This window comes from Dermacentor variabilis, chromosome 3 (genome assembly GCF_050947875.1).
Source record: "Dermacentor variabilis isolate Ectoservices chromosome 3, ASM5094787v1, whole genome shotgun sequence".
NCBI classification, from domain to species: domain Eukaryota; kingdom Metazoa; phylum Arthropoda; class Arachnida; order Ixodida; family Ixodidae; genus Dermacentor; species Dermacentor variabilis.
Window position 1 is genome coordinate 78,048,240 of NC_134570.1, and position 17,645 is coordinate 78,065,884.

General features: G+C 49.1%; 1 protein-coding gene and 1 long non-coding RNA gene across 3 annotated transcripts in view; both read right to left on the reverse strand.

The window, feature by feature from the left end:
* The window catches only part of LOC142575918 (uncharacterized), a 235,836-nt gene that overhangs the window by 214,605 nt on the left and 3,586 nt on the right, over positions 1–17,645 (reverse strand). The window lies entirely within an intron of this gene.
* Positions 5,756–11,747, reverse strand: LOC142574001 (uncharacterized). Its single transcript, XR_012826384.1, has 2 exons — positions 11,440–11,747; positions 5,756–6,549 (listed from the first exon to the last, which is right to left on the reverse strand). It is a non-coding gene; the product is annotated as an uncharacterized LOC142574001 (long non-coding RNA).

Sequence of the window (17,645 nt, forward strand, 5' to 3'; positions counted from 1 at the left end):
TCCAGAGACTTTAGTCTACAAAAATAGAATTATATACATTCTACTTTTGTAGACTGTATTCTATAAAATGTGTATAAGCATATGCCTATAGACTATCTATAGACATTTGTCTATAGACGGTTATTAGACTTCAGTCTACAAATATAGAGCTGTATAACCCTATGACACTTTTGTCTATAGACATTCTGCAGACATTTGTCTACAAATGGGGAATTTTCTTTAATCTATAGACACCTTTAGAGTGTCTATAGACTCCAACATTTTATAGACCAGTTTACAAAAAGTGTAAAGCCATAAGTCCATAGACTGTCTACAAAAGAGAACTGTATAAGCCTATAGACTTTTTTTTTCTATGGACAATCCGCAGACAATTCTCTGCAAACGTGAATTTTCATTATCTATAGACCGTCTATAGCCTCAGACTTTTTATAGACTAGACTATAAAAAGTGTAAGGCATTAAGTCTATACAAACTAGTCTAAATAAATTTCTATATGCAGTCTATAGACTTTCTATAAAAATATTTGTAAGGCCATACTTTAAACGGAACATAGAAATCAATGCTAAATCATTTTCAGACTAGTTACATCCATTCAAAACTATATTGAAATATAATTTACTTGAAAAAAGAAAAGGGTTGATTGCTAAAGATGAAAACTGCAGCCAAAGTTGCCCTCATTGAATTTCACGTCCCAACTACGGCAGGGATATGTTAGTGTGAACTTGCGCATTTTGATATATTTTTCTAGTAAATGGGTACTTCTTGCACTGCAAATGTTCGCCAGAGTTTCTAGATTATGTATTCGGTTCCTCCAGAATACGATCAACAAACAACTTTCTAGGCCGGAGCGAACACTGTCACGATCCACGACGTCAAGGGCAGCTCGCCAAGTAAGATTTAAGGGACGTCGCCAACAGACTCTTCTGCGTCCTTCTTGGCGCAGCCATTAAGACCAGTCTTATCTGTATTCCAGAAGTGTCATTACCAATCAAGTTTACTTAACGTTGTTCTTGTTTATATCTCCTGCTTACGAACACCAGCATAACCTCGAAGAGCATGAAGAAGAGGCACGCCGTAATGCAAACAAGCGTTTTTGCCAGCGCCCCTGACTTGAATAGAAAAACAGTGCAAATTACTTCACAAAGTTCAGGCTACACTGCACCTAAACGGTGGAGTTCAGTGTGCTCGACAGCCGCTATCAGTCTTCGGAGTCTGAGCGCCTGCCACTGGTCAGGGCTATGGAAAAATTCTGTCCCTATATGTGTGGGAAAATGTTTAATGATGTGACTGATGTGCGGCGATAAATAGTTCGGCAGAAGGCAACTCGGCATTCCGTTGAGAACAAACGCAAGGGAATTTGATTGCAAGCCTTTATTGCTCAAACCAGGCGTGCTTTAGCCTTACTCAGCTTGAAGCTACTGTTCCGACTTCTGGTGGCATGGAGTCTCCTTAGTTCCCGAATAAAATAAAGAAATGAATAGAGGAGTCTTTAACGGACACGGTCGCCTTGTTCCAGGACAGGCAAGCTTCTTCACATGTAGGGCAAAATATGGAAAGACTCTGACACGCACACACACTGGCCCAAAACCAGCACTAACACGTCCATACTGAAAACTATCTGTATATACTTCAATACGGAGACGCTGATTACTTGTCGTGTAAGCGCAGTCGGAGGCCCATGCAATAATATCGCGATAAGCGCCGGAAATGGGAGGAAGGAGGGGTACCAGTCATCTTTCTTTCTCCAGCGCCAGACCCCCCCCCCCCCCCCCTCCCCATGCTTCAGGGTGAACGCCCCTGAAGCACTCAGTCAGGTAACTCATCAGCTCACACATTACCGCTGCACGGGTATTTGGAAGCCCGTGAAAACAAGAATTCATTGATGGCCACGACAACTCCCAATATGAAATTTGAGCGCGGCTCTACACGTGGTTTCATTTCGTGGTACAGTGGCTGGCGCAGACACTCCGTCTCGTGCGGCACGTTGCGAACAGAGAGAAGTGTGGCCCGACTGCCTGGCTAACCGGAAGAACGCGAGAGGCGGCGCGTGGGTGGCGCGCAGGCGCGATTGACAGCCGCCGCCAGAGACAGACAGACCCCCACTCATGCATGGTATCGCATGCATGCATGGTATCGGTGGCGACATCGGTGAACAGACGACGCGCGCTAGTCTGGCGCCATCTCGTAGTCACCGTCTCCGCAAAATGCGTCTTGCGCGGCGCTATGCTTTTCTCCTCACGCTTTCACCATACCCTCCTCCGCTTTCAGCCTGACGGTTCCCCAGCACCTACCTGCTCCGCTATCCTCCTCGCGCTCTGTTCACAATCATCTTGTCTGATCGTCCGCTGCGCTACGCGTTCGCTCCTTCGTCCTTCGCTGTGCTCGGTCTCTCGGCTACGATGGACGCCGACGCTCGCCGCAAAAACGGGAGCCTATGAGCTCCGCTCTGAAGTTACCGACAGCGGCGTCGGAAGTGCGAGAAAGCAGGGATGGCGATCATCCTTTCCTCCAGCATCGGACCACCATTGCTTCTGGCTGAATTCCCCTGGAATTCTCTGCCAAGTAACTGATTAGCCCACACAAGCCCACTGCATCATCGCTTTGCCGCCCCGCCACACTAGTGCTTCCCACGCTCTCGAGTATGTCCCTCATCACCATGTGTTTCATTGTCTATCATGGGCATGCGTAGTACCGAGCTGTTGATGGGCTGTGAATGACTCACTAGGTAAAAGACAAAAAGCTTTAGGCGCGTCAAGCAAGCCGACAAGACAGAATGCACGATGGAACTGTCACAAGCATTAGATAGATAGATAGATAGATAGATAGATAGATAGATAGATAGATAGATAGATAGATAGATAGATAGATAGATAGATAGATAGATAGATAGATAGATAGATAGATAGATATCTTTTTTTTTCATATTAAGGTTGTGGAAGGAGTTCGCGAGCATTTTATCGAGACCCAAGCCTGCATTTTCTCTTTTAATTGTTCCCCCTAAAAAAAATTATTAAGCAACGTTAAATTTTGACAAATGCTCGATAGAATCACACAGACCTTTTATTTACTTTTTTTTTCATTTACATCGGGCGAAGAAGGAACGTTGTGAATGCGCGTCGCGCACAAACTACGAGCGAATGTCGAAGCGACTCCTGTCACAAAGTGGATAATAAAAAGGAAATGAAACGGCGAAAGAAAATAACTGCCAAACGGTGACAGAGCTTGCCAGTACGGCCGTGAACGATGCGCCTGAAGAATTTGGCATTTTCAGTGTTCGTGCATGCGCTTCACGGCATTCTCTAAGTGTCCGTCCATCACTGCCGCACGAAGCCAGCTTTGTGAGTCACGCAGCCCGCTGCGGACGCCGCCGCAAGGGGATAATAAAAAGAAAACACACATGGGCCAGTAACCGCGCGCCACGTTTACATCGTAAACAGAGTGACGCGCTCTACCGCACTTTCTGACACCACAATGCTTACGAACTTCAAATTACCCACGACAGAATTTCTCAATAGGCCACTCCACCACCACTGATAATTTTTAAAAAATGAGACACAATCGCTCGCTCCTCTCCGGGCTTTTCCGGTGCCTTCTTCATTCGTCGCGAGGTCCACGGGATCACGCACACGAAGTCGCGAGGCTAAAAAGCCGTCGATCGGTCCACATACGAGGGACAGTCTGTTACAGCACACCCATATGCCGTGCAGTCACAGGCATCGCCCTTCAATCGTTTCTCACTTCCAGTCGTGGGCAATCAATTGAGCCGCAAGGTATATATAGCCCAGTGGATATGGCGCCGCGCTGCTAAGCTAGAGGTCGCGGGTGCGATGCCGACCGCGGCGGCCGGATTTGATGGCGGGCAAGAAATTCTCGTGCACTGAGTATTAGGCGCACGTTCTAGAACTTCAGCTGGTCAAAATTAACTCGGAGTTCCCTCCACTACGGCGTGCATCGTAATCAGATCGTGATTTCGACGCGAACGCCCAGTATTCATTACCGTTGATCAACTGATTTCGCCGCGTGTAACACGCTCTTGCACTCCGCGTGCGGAAGCAGAAAGCGTGCGGCCAGAACGCGGCGGAGACCTGATAAGTGCAAGTCGATCGTGCTTTGAAAAAACAGAAAACAGCGCCAACGTGTAACGTTCGGTTCTGACACTGCGTCCAGGTGTCTTCTGGAGAAGTACGAAGCGAGGAGCGAAGATCGCCTGCGGGGGAATATAGAGAAGCCGAGAGAAAACCCGTTCGCTCGTTTTCGAGAGCTCAGAGTGACTTAAAGCACCTGTAAATACATTTTAATGCGTATTTTCGTGAGGAATACCCGCAATCTGTCAGCTCCGCCATTTGTTGCGGCATTTGCCTTGCCCACGTCGGAAAGCTGACTCCACGAGATCCCGCAGTCTGGGAAACATATTCTTATGTTTGTTTCAATTCCTGCGGCAATCGCGCTAAAAAAAACTAAAAAAAGAAAGCCCGTGTCGTCGTCGTGTTTCAACATTTTCTCCATATACATGCTCTTTCGCCGCTACAAACTACAATCACCTCTGCACTTTTGTTCGATCCGCAAAAGCCTCGGTCAGAAGCTTCGTTCGAATAACGCAAAACGAAAAGAAGTTCAGAGGCGAGAACTCGGAAGGGCACATGAATCAACAGCCTGTCAGCGCATAACTAAAACGTTAATGTATAAACGAGAATTTTAAGAGCACAGTGCTGATAAAGTGCTGAATACTGATTTCCAGACCGCAATATGCAAGCGAGAAATAGCGTTCCGTCCTCTGCGCTTTTCTCTTGCCTTTCTTCTTGCTCTCTTACTTTTTCTTGGCGTGGGCCAATACCCCATATTTTGAATACGAATCGAATAGCCTTCGCAATGCTATTCGTATTTGATCCAAGAATTTGTCGCTTAAAGCCATGGCATATTCATTTCTACTCGGAAATAAGGGATCGCAACCATTATTTGGGCTTATACAGGACGACAGATCGAAGTGGTGACTGTTAACGACCCTGGCACTCCAACCGTATCGCTGTAAGCGGAGGACACCTCTAACTGTTCTCGGCAGCAGAGCCAGTGCGCCGACCAAAGCCAATGCTTTACGGTAACGACAGGCTCGATCAGCATAATAGAGAGTTTTAGAATAGGGGCCCCAAACGTTTTGGGGCCCCAAAGGAATAGCGTCGAAGCCACTGCGCATGCGCAAGACGCAAACTCCGTTTGGGTTTTGCGTTGGGAACGCTATTTCACCGATTTAGCGGGAGCCCAAATAGCGGCCCCAAAAGCTTTGCGTCGGCAAACATGGCGGCACCCATCGAAGCGACGGCTCTAACCTAGCACAAAACTGGGTTCGATTCGCGGTAACGCGTGAAGTTCGCAAGCTAGGAGAAGTGAGTGTGGTTATCGCTTTCTCTCAACTAGCGTGTGTTATGAAGATTGACTCATTAGATGCCGCTGATTTTGAATTCGATTGTGGATTTTATGGCTCGTAGGCCTAACACGGCTAATCTTGGCTGGTGAAGGCTAGTAAAGTTGGTTTGCTCAAAACTAAGCGCAACTAATTGTTTGCTGCTTACAGAGAATAACCTCTAAATTGTACTTAAACGCGATGTTTGGATCTGGACTGCTGGTACGATCTGTTGGGAACTCGGCGCTGACGCCCGTGGTTGTACCTGGGTCGCAAGCCCCAAGGGTAGCGTTGGCCTGGCGGCCTGGGGTACAACTGCAAGCATCCGAAGGTCCCGGCAAAGCATGAGTCGACAGGTAACAACGAAACAACTTGTTTATTTTAACATCGCAAAGAGTTGGCGGTCAGGTTTGACCGAAGTAGAGAGACGGGAGAGCACTTCACTCAACGGAAGAAATCGGAGCCCTCCTCTGGCGTCCGGGGGCAGCTGTTTTTATACTCTCGCAGTTGAGGGCAAGAAGGAACCCCTCAAAAGACGAGCACGTGAATGTACAATGGGCTAATGGTGACGCACACTGTCGTAGCGATGCCGTAGCACCATGTCGTGGCGCTGCGCACGATCTCGTAGCACCTGGTCGTGGCGCTGCGCAGCACACTGTCGTGGCGCTGCCGGTCGGACACAATGACTGTAACGAGAAGATGGTCCCTGCTTTGGCATCGCCTGTTTCGGGCACAATGACTGGAACGAGATCCCTGCTTTGGCATCGCCTGTTTCGGGCCCAATAACTGGAAGGAGATCCCTGCTTTGGTCTCGCCTGTTTCGGGCACAATGACTGGAACGAAATCCCTAGGCGGTCGCATCGCCGCAGACGCGCCTGGAAACACCTGGCGATGAGTGTTGCGGTGACGACGATCGGGCCAAAATGTCCGCCGCCCCGCCGCCGTCGCGCCGGCAAAACCACGTGTCGCAGGCGAAACGCAACAGACCGCCCCGCCGGGGAAAGGAGATCCCGATGGACAGGGGACTGCATCCGCTGTCCGGAGGGATGTCGCTCGATGATGCTCATAACCGAAGTCGGGCGTCCCTTGACGTTTCTTGAGCGCAGCGCACAGAGAAGGCCTCGTTCTCTCGTTCAGGTTCGCACGGGACACTGCAAAGTGACTTCGGGAGAGTTCACATTTTTGTTCTCGTTCCCGGCAAGCGTTAGAACTACGCTGAAAACTCAACCGCTCAGTCAGCAAGCACGGCACAACCCTCACTAAGCCCTGCCAGGCTCTTTCCCCTTTTTATACCACTGCCTAGTTCCTTACAGTAGTCTAGCATCACTCAGAACGCGTCCACAAATTGAAAAATTGCACTAGAAAGCATATCATCACTTTGAAACACTAAACAAAAGCAATATGTTAAAAAAAATCCTGCCTCAGGAAGAAAAACATCAGTAACAAACAATTTTGAGGCTGATTCCTACGTTAGGGGCTTCGACTTAAGCCATCGGCGTTACCGTTGAGACTCCCCTTTTTGTAACGCACCTCAAAGGAATATTGTTGTAAAGCGAGGCTCCAGCGCAGGAGGCGGCCATTTTTGGGAGAGATGGTCTGCAGCCATTGGAGAGGGCAGTGATCTGTCTCAATGATAAACCTCGAGCCGGCTAGATAGCATGACAATTTCTGAACGGCCCACACGAGACATGCACACTCTTTCTCGGTGGCGCTATACGCCTGCTCACGACTGGTCAGCTTACGACTAGCATACAGGACGGGGTGTTCTACTTCTCCATTTTCCCGTTGGCACAGTACAACGCCCATGCCTCGCTCACTAGCATCGCACTGAACAATGAACCCTTTTGTATAGTCTGGCGATCGTAGCACAGGCTGGCTTGTTAGGGCACTCTTTAGGGCGCTAAAAGCTCTTTCCTTTGTCTCGTCCCAGACGACTGTTTGAGGCTCTGTCTTTCTTAGAGCATCCGTCAGGGGAGCCGCGATATCAGAGTACCTAGGGATGTACCTCTGATAGTAGCCGGCGACACCTAAGAACGACCGAATATCGGTCTTTGTGCGCGGTTGCGGAAAGTCTCGCACAGCGGCCACTTTTATTTCAGAGGGGCGGCGACGACCCTGACCAATCACGTGACCGAGGTAGACAACCTCGGCCTGTGCTAACTGGCACTTAGGAGCCTTTACTGTCAAGCCTGCTTCGCGCAGGCGGGTTAGCACTGCCCGCAAGTGTGTCATATGCTCAGACCAGGATGCGGAGAATATCGCTACGTCGTCTAGATACGGTAAAGCGAATTCTTGCTGTCCCCGCAACACTTTATCCATGAGACTTGAAAAACAGTATGGCGCGTTCTTCAAACCAAAACTCAACACTTTAGGACGGAATGTTCCCATTGGTGAAATGAACGCCGCATACCTACTAGCCTCTTCTGTAAGTGGAACCTGCCAATAACCCCTGACAAGATCTAGGGTGGAAATAAACTGAGCGCTACTAACTTTCTCAAGGCGCTCCTCGATGTTAGGGATCGGATAAATTTGATCCTTAGTGATGGAATTAAGCCTGCGGTAGTCGACGCAAGGACGAGGTTCCTTGCCCGGTACCTCAACTAAAATCAAAGGGGAGGTATAATCACTCTCACCTGCCTCAATAACACCGAGCTGTAGCATTTTCTTTACCTCAGCCTCCATAATATCGCTCTGGCGGGGTGACACCCGATACGCCTTGGATCGTACTGGCTCTGTGGAGGTAAGTTCTATATCATGAGTAAGTACAGAAGTCCTACCAGGCCTCTCAGAGAACAGACCTTGAAACTCTTGTAATAGCTGGTGTAGTTCGGTTTTCTGCTCAGGCGACAGCGGTGCTTTACTGATAAGGTCACTAATGACTTGACCGGTGTCTTCCCTGTTCGTCACTGAGCCTAGTCCCGGAAGCTCGACCGGAAGCTCTTCAGGAACGTTTACCATCATGCACACCACTGCTTCCCTTTGTCTATAAGGTTTGAGCAGATTACAGTGGTAAACTTGCTGTGCTTTCCGCTTTCCTGGCAGACTTACCACGTAGTTAACGTCCGACAGTTTCTGAACAATTCGCGCTGGGCCCTCCCACTGCACGTCTAGTTTGTTGTTTAGCGATGTGCGCAATATCATGACCTCATCGCCAACCTCAAAACGACGGGCCCTGGCTGTCCGATCATAATAAACCTTGGCCCTCTGCTGGGCCTTTGTCATTGCTTCACCTGACAACTCCTGTGCCCTTCTTAAGCGTTCGAGGAGCTTAAGCACGTACTCCACCACGACTGGGTCGTCGCCCCTACCTTCCCATGATTCTCGAAGCATGCGAAGCGGAGATCGAAGCGAGCGACCGTACACCAGTTCAGCTGGCGAAAACCCCGTAGCCGCATGCGGCGCGGTCCTTAAAGCAAACATCACCCCAGGCAGACACAGCTCCCAGTCAGTTTGATGTTCAAAACACAAGGCTCTCAACACGCGCTTCATGACGGAGTGGAGCTTCTCAACGGAATTCGACTGTGGGTGGTACACTGAGCTGTGTAGCAGCTTTACCCCACACCTTTCGAGAAAAGTTGTCGTCAAAGCGCTAGTAAACACTGTGCCCTGATCTGATTGAATTTCTGCAGGAAAACCAACTCGCGCAAATATGGACAGTAGTGCATTAACTATCTCAACTGAGCTGAGTTCTTTAAGCGGCACTGCTTCAGGGAACTTTGTCGCTGGGCAGATCACAGTCAAAATGTGTCTGTACCCCGTGGCTGTTACCGGCAGAGGTCCCACTGTATCAATAACGAGCCGTCTAAAAGGCTCCGTAATGATAGGTACCAATTTCAACGGCGCCCTCGATTTGTCCCCTGGTTTGCCCACCCGCTGACAAGTGTCACATGTCCTCACGAAATGGTCTGCGTCCCGAAAACACCCTGGCCAATAGTACTCTTGCAAGAGACGGTCCTTAGTTTTCTTAACTCCTAGGTGTCCGGACCACGAACCCCCATGTGACAAGCGCAACAGATCCTGACGATAGCATTGAGGCACGACCAGCTGATCGAACTCCACTCCTCGGCGGTCTAGATACTTCCGGTACAGGACTCCACCTCTTTCCACAAAACGCGCAGTTTTCCTGGCGATACCTTCTTTGACATTGCAGCGCACGTTTTCCAGGCTGCCATCCTTTTTTTGCTCGGCTATCAAAGCCGTCCGGCTGACTTTTAGCAACCTATCAAGTCCGTCTGACGTAGGCGCGATGAGCAAATCAGTAGATAGCTCTTCTAACTTTCCCGCGTCGGGATTTTCCTCTCCAGTATCTGGCGCCTTCAACGCTACAGACTCAATTCTATTCTGTTCGGGCGTGCTCTGAATATCAGCTTGCTGCGCCTCTGACCCTTTTTCGTTGTTTGATAACGTCGGCCCCGCAACTACCGCCTTTGCAGCGAGCTCCCGAACCTTCGATCTGGTTAAGGCCTGAACACTAGCTTCACCAAACAAAAGCCCCTTCTCGCGCAGGAGGTGATCGGACCTGTTTGAAAATAGGTACGGGTACTGGGGTGGCAGCATAGATGACACTGCCGCCTCCGTCTCAAGCGCTCCGAAAGGTCCTTCAATAAGCACTTTTGCTACCGGCAGACACACGCTATGAGCTTCCACGGCTTGCTTGATCCACGCGCACTCGCCCGTGAACATATGGGGTTCTACGTAAGACGGGTGAACTACATCCATCGTAGCTGCGGAATCGCGAAGCACTCGGCACTCTTTCCCGTTTACGAGGAGGTCTCGCATGTAAGGCTCGAGAAGCTTCATGTTCTCGTCCGTGCTGCCTATTGAAAAAAACACAACTTTTGGTGTTGTTTCCGGACACTGCGCCGAAAAGTGACCCGGCTTCTGGCACGTATAACAAACGCCCGCTCGCCTCATCTCGAACCGCTTTCTGCGTTCGGCTTCGGCTGCCGTCTCTTTACGTTTGGTCGGATTGCTTTCACTCGCATCCTCACTACGCGTGTCCCCCTTAAATCTCATGGGCGTGAACCTTGGCCTCTCAGACTTGGAGCCAAATTCACCCTTTTGACCGTCCTTAGCTCCGCGAGCTCGACGCGTCACAAACTCCTCGGCTAGCTCAGCGGCTCTAGCCACCGTACTCACGTCTGGCCTATCCAAGACCCAGTATCGCACGTTCTCAGGTAACCGACTATAAAACTGTTCTAGCCCGAAACACTGCAGAACTTTATCGTGGTCACCAAACGCTTTCTCTTCTTTGAGCCACTCCTGCATGTTCGACATAAGCCTATACGCAAACTCTGTATATGACTCACTTTTGCCTTTCTCATTTTCCCGAAACTTCCGACGGAACGCTTCCGCAGACAGCCGGTACTTTTTTAGCAGACTCGATTTTACTTTGTCGAAATCCTCTGCTTCCTCTCTATCCAAGCGAGCGACTACGTCGGCCGCCTCGCCGGGTAACAAAGTGAGCAAGCGCTGTGGCCACGTTTCCCGAGAGAACCCCTGCTTCTCGCACGTTCGCTCAAAGTTAACCAGGAACAAACCAATGTCCTCTCCAAGCTTAAACGGCCGCATCAGGTCAGTCATTTTGAACAATACGCGTTCTCCTGCACCGTGTGCCTGACTTCCATTACGAGCGCGTTCCATCTCTACCTCGAGACGCTTCATTTCCAAAGCGTGTTCGCGCTCTTCTTTTTCTTTCTGCTCTTTAAGTTCGCGCTCCTGTCTTTTTGACCTCTCCTCAATAGTCTCAAGGCATTCCGACAGCTCGTCATCCTCAGCCTCTAACTCAAGAATAGCCGTTATCAGTTCCGGTTTTCTTAGTTTGTCTGAGACATCCAGACCCAACTCTCTTGCAAGCTCCAACAATTTCGGTTTGCGCAACGACTTCAAATCCATGGCTGCTCTGAATGCTGCTTTCTCTACTGCTTACTATTGTCTTGCCGCAAACTAACCCGGCAGCAACGACAACCACAATTACCAGCTCTGTTTCTAACACTAACAAAAGCCTGGCAAAGCTCAGAAGAAGAAAGTCCCGCACTCACCAAACCTCGCAGGCAGGAATTCCGCGCAGTCGTTCCGCTGCAGGCAACCAGTCGTCACACAGGGCTCGTTGCACTGCTCCCGGATCGACGTTGAGCTGCTCAGCATACAGTCAACTGCATCTCTTTGCTGCTGGCCTCCGTTGTCGCGATCTCGCCGCTGGCAGACCGTTGTTTGAAGTCGTAGGCGATCTCACCGCTGGCAACCAGATATTTGGATCGGGACTGCTGGTACGATCTGTTGGGAACTCGGCGCTGACGCCCGTGGTTGTACCTGGGTCGCAAGCCCCAAGGGTAGCGTTGGCCTGGCGGCCTGGGGTACAACTGCAAGCATCCGAAGGTCCCGGCAAAGCATGAGTCGACAGGTAACAACGAAACAACTTGTTTATTTTAACATCGCAAAGAGTTGGCGGTCAGGTTTGACCGAAGTAGAGAGACGGGAGAGCACTTCACTCAACGGAAGAAATCGGAGCCCTCCTCTGGCGTCCGGGGGCAGCTGTTTTTATACTCTCGCAGTTGAGGGCAAGAAGGAACCCCTCAAAAGACGAGCACGTGAATGTACAATGGGCTAATGGTGACGCACACTGTCGTAGCGATGCCGTAGCACCATGTCGTGGCGCTGCGCACGATCTCGTAGCACCTGGTCGTGGCGCTGCGCAGCACACTGTCGTGGCGCTGCGCAGCATACTGTCGTGGCGCTGCGCAGCACACTGTCGTGGCGCTGCCGGTCGGACACAATGACTGTAACGAGAAGATGGTCCCTGCTTTGGCATCGCCTGTTTCGGGCACAATGACTGGAACGAGATCCCTGCTTTGGCATCGCCTGTTTCGGGCCCAATAACTGGAAGGAGATCCCTGCTTTGGTCTCGCCTGTTTCGGGCACAATGACTGGAACGAAATCCCTAGGCGGTCGCATCGCCGCAGACGCGCCTGGAAACACCTGGCGATGAGTGTTGCGGTGACGACGATCGGGCCAAAATGTCCGCCGCCCCGCCGCCGTCGCGCCGGCAAAACCACGTGTCGCAGGTGAAACGCAACAGCGAATACACGCAAGTAAAAAATTATTATTCTTATTATAAAATGGTATATTTTATTTAATTATTTCTAATAGTTTTTCTTTGACGCCGTAGTGGCGCTGTCAGCGCAAGACGCTATCCGCAAACGTCAAACCCTATTCTAAAACCCTTCACTCCTACGTGCCCCAACGCTAACACCCGCAAAGCTCTTTGGGGCCCCAAACTATTGGGGCCCCTATTCTAAAACTCCCTATTGTTACAGACAGGGATTACAGAAAGACAACAAAGACTTAGTTTCGTGTTTGCCGTTGTTGTTTCTGTCCTACCTGTCTATTAACGTTACGCTGACCGAACCCGTCGAAGTGCACTATCTATAGCTGAACAAAATAACACGTTAACGATCTACGGTAACCTGACGAGAACTGGCACATTCAACATAACATAGCGGGCAACCCGCATGCACGAGTGAAGTAGGAACTGCACGTTCACCGGTCGTGCACCGGTGCTTGCGCCCTTTGGTAGACATGACTTGCCCAATTCTGCCCAGATGCTTCGAGAAGCATCCATGCGTTCGTGACGGCGAAAAATTTGACGCAAGAAAAGCAACGAAAGGTAATCTGTGCCATAAACTACTGCCATGGGGGATGTATTCGAAACGCTGCAAACAATATGAGTTTATGTATGCAGGACGCAACGAAGCGGTAAAATTTTCCTCCTCATTGCTTTGAGATGGCACACTGACAAACTCCAACGCTCGGTTCGAGTTACGGCGTAAAGGAGCCAATAGATGTACGTATATATACCCGTGTTCTTTTGCGCAACCCTGCCCCACTCATCCCTACCTTCCTTTGATCTCTCTCTCTCTCTCTCTCTCTCTCTCTATCTCTCTCTCTCTCTCTTCGCCCCACTCTTCTTTTCCCAGTGAAATGATTAATCGGCAGGTTCCAAATCGGGTTCTGGCAGCGTGCAACAAGCTTTTCGTAAATAACTTATCTACGGCATTCAGCAAGTAAGCGCGATGTCACGCGTTCAATTCAAGAATGCCACGGCCACGTTTCTACGCAGCGTAACCGGAAACAGATCTCCTCCATCAATGCGACATGCACTGAACAGAGCCTGTTGGTCGAAATTGATCTGAATCCTTGCGCTCTCGCGATACGGAAAAGGCACGACATAAACGTTCGGGAAATTATGTCAATAGTACTGACATGAGCCAGACATACTGCAACGCAGATCTACCCTAAAGGCAGCCGGCTTTGTTTCTCATCTTTCTTTCGCAGCACTCGCTCCAAACCATTGGAAAGAAAAGCAGGAGAGCGCCAACAGAAGAAGACCATGTCCAGGGCACAAGAGTCCTCTTCAAACTACGACAAAATTTTGCTCTCTTATCACTAGGTGTGTGTGTACCGACGACCACTAATATAGCTCTCGAGATAGTCGCGCTTGATAGGGCCGAAGTCAAAGGGCTGGCTGGTTGGTCGATAATCTCGCGACGCCATTGCTTTCCGAGGCGGTGACATCAACTCGAGGTCGAGCTAATCGCGCCATTGTTCGGGGCCGGCGGTTTCGCAAAGCGGTACAGAACGTAGATACGTTAACTCTGCGGATCCGGAGGACTCGAGATAGCTCTTATCAACTAATAAAATGTTACGACGTATCACCCGCACAGACAATATTCATCCTCTCAGAGGACTCAGAAAGGGCGGCTTCACGCACGGTTACAAGTGACGAACAATCGTTGTTGTTTCTAACGTTGTGCTCTTGTGATTTTCATGAGCTACTGCATGTTGTGTTTGTGGGTCAAATGCTGTGCGCAGATCAGGGTATCAGCGAAGGCCGTTTTTAAGTGTAGTTTTTCCCAGCTTTATCTTGCGCTTGGGCCTGCTCCCGCATTTTGTCAAATAACCCAATTCACCTCTGTGTTGTCAGTTACGTAAATAAGACAACTAAGCATACTGATAGAAAACGTGTTCAGACCATAATGCTCCGCTTCGCGTGTGGTTATCTTACGTGCGCACAAAAGGGCATCCACCACGGTATTTCAGTCCATGAAAAATCATTCTTACCCTACGAGACAAATTTTGCGCGGACGTCATGCCAACACCCGAAGTTGTTAATGAACATAGATGGTGCCTATGCGCGGCGGTGAATATGCCGAGGCAACGCAGGCCACACTGCATATATGATCAGAGTCGACTGCCATGTTGTGCATGATTGGTATCGTAATGACGAGCGTTCTTCTCTTACCAGGGCTTAACGGCTCGGGGCCGACGTCGTAACAATGTTTTAACCATCAATGGCGAAAAAGGCTCTATCACCGTGCAAGTGTGGAAGCTCACAGTTGGTAAGGGTTCATTTCGATAGTGTTTACAGCGAGCAGAATTAAGGGACAGGCAGACAGTGAAAAAGCCGTGCTTCGGTGTTCATTCGCCCTCTGTCTGTGCGTTGCTTCTTCAAGAGTTTGTGCGCTCAGACCACGATCGAAATGCTCCATCGGCGGTCCAGTTTAGTGCGAGTAACGTACCACTAGTGCTGCAACAGTGAAGTACGAGGAACCTTCTACCATATTTCCAACTCTGCTAACAGCGAATGACATACTCCGATTCTCGCACTGCAGTGTTCGCCCCAGCCTGATGTTATAGATGCGTGCGGGTAGCATACAGGATGCGCACCTTAACTTCAGCAGCAGCAGCTTCCATGACACAGGCACACACGATGTGGACTGTGCGCGTCTATCTGTACGCGTCTTTGAAGCGGCTTCCGACCGTTAAAGATCGTCATTTCGTAAACTAAAGCTGAAGCGAGGGTCCCGAAGAAGCCCTGACACTTCGACAAACCAACCGCAAGGAGTTGAAAGCTGAAGGTTCCACTGAAGCGACTTTCCTAATATTGAGACGCTTTGCAAGGAGACTGCATATACTGGTGTGTTAAGGCCATGATAGTTTTTCATCTCTCTTCTGCGGTGCGTATAGGTAGTAAGTACGCTTTAATGTATTTCCGCCTCTGAAAATAGTGCGCAGGTTGCAGCTCCGTTGGCCAAACTCGTCATTCTAAGAAAAAAAAAAGCTTGATCAAGTAAATAATGTCGCTGTAATCATGAACAACAGTCATTCGTGCTGACGTATCTTGTTCCATTCAGCGCCTGACCCGGCTTTCTTCAAACCATATATCGTACTCGTTCGTTTGCCTAACTGCAGCAAGGCTGCATACGACAGTATTTCCCATTACGTTTTCTGTCCGCATGACCTACTTGCTATCACAATTTCTGTTTCTAAAGTTAACACCGTCGCCGTCGCGACACCTGCACCAACCCAGAGTACAGTTGTACATTAAATGCCGCCGCCAGCGCTGCAGCAACCAACAACGCTACATTACTTGCACAACGCCCGCAGTATAGGGAACAGCGCATTTCAACGCACCACTTTTGCAGCTCATATGGTGCAGGGCCTGCTCGGGAAGACTCAGTGGGGACCAAGTTGAGACATTTTCGCTGATTACCTCGGTAGTCGTAGATCTTGCTACGCTCCATGTTCCAAGTTCTAGGCGTTCGCGATGATTCAAAACTTCGAATACGAATCGAACAGTCTTTCTTCGCTACTCGATTCGTATTCGCATCTAGAACCCACCATTCCAAATTTCCGAATATTAGTTGCTGGTTAACGTTGCGGGCGTAATAACGTTTATTGGAACCTCGACGGAAGGGAGACCGACCAGAGTGAGGGCTGTACCTAATGACTGCGCTGCAGGAGAGCTGCGGTCACTGCGCAAAGGCACAAGTTCCGGAGTGAAGGAACGGGCCAAACACTTACGCTCAATAATTTCCATTTAGTCTATAAGACTTCCTCCCTTTTAGACCACCTACGTGCGAATCTGTTGCTTCGATTAGGGCAAAGCATGTCATTTCACTAACATCAACATGTTTTCAGGATATTAAAACAACGCTCGGTGCAGCGTAGTATCATACTTCCCTCCTTCAAACACGACCCTCTACACGTATTTGATGACGTGCTGTTCTTTTGTTGCCTTACTGTCGTTGCCATGGTGCATCAAATAAGTGAAATAAGTTTATCATATGCAAGCTCCTTGCTTGACAGAACGTCCCATTCCGAACGACACTGCATGCGCATATAAAAAGAAAATGCAATGTTTACTAAAAAAACCTGAGAAAAACGTTATATTTAAGTTTGAGTACAAATGAAAAAAAAATCCAATGTTGCAATAAATATTCCCCTTCCGAGAATTCCACTTTTCAAACACCATTTGCGGAACACGTTCCTTTTCTTTCTCCGTGTTTCTCAGTGATCCATAGACTTGTTTCGGCAGTGTACTGTTATTTAGTTTTAGAATTCGTTTCACAGTTTTTTTCAGTTACATTATTTTCTTATTCGTGTTTTTATTATCCCAAGTTAATACAATAGGCGGTACTCCCAGAGGCAATGTTTTTGCACATCTTACAGCTTAAATAAAATAACATACCTGCCTTTGTTGGTAATTTTTGTCTCTTTCGTTTTGAAGAATATCTATGCCATTTTTATACTGCTGTTCATGCACTGCTAATAAACCCCGCGCCGTCACCGAAAGCAGGACATGCGAGCACTTTGGACGATTCTCCAAGTTGTATTCTTGATGGCCTTACGCAGGTGTCACCTAGACCAACAATTATTATTATTATTATTTCTTTTGAAAACATGTACAGTAAACAGGAAAGGGAAAGCAAGGAGCAGGCTGGCAACGGCCACAGGAAGGGGCACAACGCCTGCCTACTCTTCAGAATGGAGGTGACAGAAACAGATATGGAAGATAGGAAGGAAGGGACGAAAGAAAGAGCAACAGGACATATATAAAAGAGAAAAGTAGAACACTATGTACAGGTCCCACACCGTATGGCCGGTCACTGAAGGTCACGCTACTACAGAATGTTAAATATAAGAAATAGTGTCTGAGCTACAAACGTGAAACCTAAGTTAGTTAATTCTAGCAAAGTAAGTAGAGCGCGGTGAGCCTGATCACGTCGATCACAACCACTCGCGTACAAATATTCGTCGAGTGTCGTATACGCCGCAGGCCAAGGAGATGACAGTCCCTCACTAGCGACATGCGTTGCGCACTGAAAGCGGGACACTCCAATATCAGGTGCCGAAGTGTCTCGCAGCAACCGCAAGACGTACACGATGGACTGGCCACCCGTTCTTT